At 52.7% G+C, this 3,310-nt stretch overlaps 1 long non-coding RNA gene across 1 annotated transcript; it reads right to left on the reverse strand.

The window, feature by feature from the left end:
- Positions 1 to 787: 787 nt before the first annotated feature.
- Positions 788 to 2,814, reverse strand: LOC132332346 (uncharacterized). The gene is made up of 2 exons (XR_009487885.1): positions 1,356 to 2,814; positions 788 to 1,250 (listed from the first exon to the last, which is right to left on the reverse strand). It is a non-coding gene; the product is annotated as an uncharacterized LOC132332346 (long non-coding RNA).
- Positions 2,815 to 3,310: the final 496 nt, after the last annotated feature.

The raw sequence follows: 3,310 nt of genomic DNA on the forward strand, positions 1-3,310 counted from the left end.
AGATGCTGCGGGGTCGGGATGCTGTGGGGTCAGGATGTTGTGGGGCAGGGATGCTGCGGGGTCGGGATGCTGTGGGGTCGGGATGCTGCGGGGTCGGGATGCTGTGTGGCAGGGATGCTGTGGGGTCGGGATGCTGCGGGACCGGGGCCGGCAGCCGCCGCCCTCGCCGCAGGCACGGTCTTACCCTTCCCGGTCCGACGGAAAGCGCTGGAGGACGGGAGCAGGACGGAGCGAGGAGGACCCCGTGTGCCCGGAGATCCCAACTACAGGCAGTGTAATTCACTGTACGGGTGCTGGGAGAATTTTCTCTGGGAGCCTCTGGCTGGTTGGGCTTTTCAAACTGTTTCGCTGCGTCCCTTTTTCTTTTTAGAGGAAGAAAGCATCAATGAGGCCTGGGCCATCTCTAAAGTGTAACTGGATTTGTTTTTCTCCTCCACTCGGAAGTGGGGATGTGGCAGTGGCTGATGTGCAGCCGGGGCATCACCTACAAGGGGATGCCCGGGGGTTGCCCACGGAGCAGGGCAGGGCATCGCCCCCTCGATGCTCGGCCCTGTCCAAGCAGCCCTCTCTGAGCAGGGAATGTCGCAGCAGCTGCCAGTCCTGGCCTCGCTGAAGAGAGGACCATGGCAGTAATGTTCCCCAGGCCCCTGAAAGGGTCCCATCCTGGCCTCAGGCTGCAGAGCCTCTCAATGAGTCAGGTTGGTCCTGGAGTCTGGCCCAAGGCTTGGGAGCTGCTGGGGAGCTCTCAGAGCACCAGGGACACAAGAAACAAGAACAATGAAAATAATTATTATATCATAATGTATAATAGAATTACTGCTGGGTCAATCTACATATTACATACTGTTTACATTTGTATATGGTTATACTTAACAGACATTTGGTTTATGTTTGTCTACATATGTGTGTCTGTACACCATCCCATTTCTTATATAAATACTCGTATACCCCCCAGCACAAAAGGGAGAGTACCTTCCCTTGCTGCTCTGTTGAGCTTTGCCACAGCCCAGCGTGGCTCAGGAATTAATGAAGAGCCAGCCCCTTCCTCCCAGTGCCTCCAGCAGCTCCAGCCTGGTGAGTGTGCTGAGCACTTTGCCTGTGCTGTGAGTTTGCTGAGCTCCTGGCCCCATCCCTCATGGCCCATGTGAGGCTGTTGAGTTTCTCCTTCCAGTGGAACAAAATGGAGCTTCAGTGATCAGGAGGTTTCCTTCCAGACTTTCCTGTGCACCACAGATTGGGTTGTTTACCAGCTGGAGGATTAAATAGACTGTCATTGAAGAGGAAAAAAAAAAAAAGTGTATTCAAAGTATGTCTTGGAAGCAGTGTCTCCCTTGAAGGAGGCTTTTCAGACTTACTGTGTTTGCTGGCTGGCACTTTGCTTGTCCCGGGTAAGGAAGCTCCATCTCATAGAGTTTCTGGAAAATTACTGTGTTAGGATGGAGGCAGTGAGTGGAAGTGGGGGGAGAAAAATAAAGGATTTGACTACCCCTAAAAACAAAGCCCTGTTCCCATCTCCATCTGCAGATGGTGACAGCCCCTCCCTTGCCTGCAAAGAAAAACCCTGATGCACCCAGGAATGGGGGAACCCCTGACTGACCTTCCTCCCCAAGGTCCCAGCAGCCACCCCAGCACCCCAACACCTGTGGTGCTCCAGGGCAGGCACCCACCCCCTCCCAAACTCCAGTGCTCTTCCTCAGCCCCATCCCACCACACTGACCTGGACCTGAGATTTAATTGGGGCTCAGCTAGTGGCTGATGTCAGGAGTGAGCCTACCTGCACTGCTAATACAGTGGGAAATAAAACCATGGGACACTAAAAAAAATGTATATTGTTTCACTGCCCACTACTAGAGTCTAGGTCAGCTGGCTGATGGCTGCACAGGGTTCAAAAACAGCCAATCTCATTCTCTGCCAACACTCCACATTTTCCTTTATTCCCTCTAAAGATTACAGCAAGGTAAGCCTGCCACAAGCATCTCACAGCACTGGATGGGTTTCTCAGTCCAGGACCAGCACTGAGCACAAAGGGGCAGCTCAGCAGGCAAGGACTGAAGAGCACCACGAAAGAAGCTGTCTTCTTCCACCTCCTCCTTTTTTAAGGCTATTGCTTATTTGGCAGCTATGAGGACTAAACACAAATAAAAGTCACTGTTGGCTGAAACTGAGGTGCTGGTGTCTCTGGCAGGGTGGGTCCAGCCCAGTGACAAGCTGGGCACAGTAATGACACAGACGCAGCAGCAGAGAAGCCAGGCTGGCAGGGATTTCCCTACTGGGTTAGACAGAAAGCCCTATGAAATGTCCCCACCCTGTCTGGGCTCTGCTACCCACACAAGTCTGCTCTGAAACTGAAATTTGTGGAGGAAAAGGGAGTCAAACAATCCCATCCCCAAATCTCCTCCCTGGCCAATTTGCTCTGCCCCAGCACCACAGGGAGCATAAAGCCAGGTAGGGCCTGCTGTGATGTACTGAAGATTCTTAGAAGCTGAGGAGCCTGCAGGTATCAAACATCAAATTTCTGCTTTTAAGGGGAGGGAAGGGGGAGGATGCCTGGACAACTCAGGGGCTTCTGGCCCTGCTGGGATGGCTGGGGCAACTGGTGCCAGGGGACAGAGCAGTGCTGCCCACTCACTGGGAGGGCTGGGGTGCTGTCTTAGAGGAGCAAGTTCAGGCAGAGTCACAGGAATGCTGATCCAAGCTGTGCTCTGGAGTTACATATCAGCTTTCTTAGCAAAGACCCTTTCTCATTTGCACAGACAAGAAAAAAAGAGGAAAGAGTAAACATGTTGAGCAGCCAAATAACTAGCCTCTCACTGCCCTTATTAAAAAAAAAAAAAAAAAAAGGAAAAAATCCCTTTTTATTGAAACCATTTCCTCTGGTTATATCATTTCTCTTGAGGCTGGAAGCAATTTGAAGTCTTAAGTGCCTTCCCTCCACTAAGTCCACAGGCACAAGGCTGAAGGTTGGCTGCCCACCAAGGGGTGCCCTGGAGAGCAGCACGTCTTGCTGTGCCCTCTGTCATTGCCCCACAGCACCCCTGAGCCCCAGTGCCTCCTGCAGGGGGGCAACCCCCAATCCCAGCACAGGCAAGGTGCAGCATGGGTCACCTTGGCACAGCTGAGTGCCACAAGTAGGACACAGATGGCATCCATTACGTGTTCCCATCCCTGTCCTCTGTCAACTGTGACAACCAGATTAAGCTGAGTTCTGCCCAGAAATCCCCCAGTGAAGGGACATGCCAGTGCCAGGGCTTTGCTGCAAGCACACAGCAGAGAAGCAGCTGTGCACTGAGCACTGGGATTTGATGCTGCA

This window comes from Haemorhous mexicanus, chromosome 11, assembly GCF_027477595.1.
Source record: "Haemorhous mexicanus isolate bHaeMex1 chromosome 11, bHaeMex1.pri, whole genome shotgun sequence".
Lineage (NCBI taxonomy): Eukaryota > Metazoa > Chordata > Aves > Passeriformes > Fringillidae > Haemorhous > Haemorhous mexicanus.